Source organism: Trachemys scripta, chromosome 10 (genome assembly GCF_013100865.1).
Source record: "Trachemys scripta elegans isolate TJP31775 chromosome 10, CAS_Tse_1.0, whole genome shotgun sequence".
NCBI lineage: Eukaryota > Metazoa > Chordata > Testudines > Emydidae > Trachemys > Trachemys scripta.
In genome coordinates, this window is record NC_048307.1 from 17,454,404 (window position 1) to 17,454,908 (window position 505).

The following is a 505-nucleotide window of genomic DNA, read 5'->3' on the forward strand; positions in this document are numbered from 1 at the left end:
TGATGTAGCATCATCTCTTCTAGCTGGTCAGTGCTCTAGGCTCCTGTTGTTTTGTTCCTCCAGTTCTTTCTTGTTCCTGAGAAGAATGGCACTTCATTACAGATGCATCAGATCGCTCACAGATTCCCTGTGGGGCTTTGATGATGGGGGAATAATGGCCTAGCCCCCTCCCTGCTGCTGGCCTTTCACCAGATCTGCCCCATCCCTTCTGAGCTGTTGTATTTTGGTACTCGAACCTCCCAGCCACTTTTAACTGTTTAGTATTGTATGTGCCAGGATCACATTAATGCCTTTGACTTTCTAGGCCCATTTATTCCATCAAAATTAATGCACCAAATCCTGGGAATGGGCTAAGCTCTTGGGGTGAGGTCTGGATCTCTGCATGTTTTGCCCAGTGCTTAATTTGTGCCAGGGCTTGACAGCTAGGCTTAGCACCTCTGGACTTGCTGCATCAGTTATGAAAGTAAAAAAACCTACCTGAGCCCCAGCACCTCTTGCATTACAA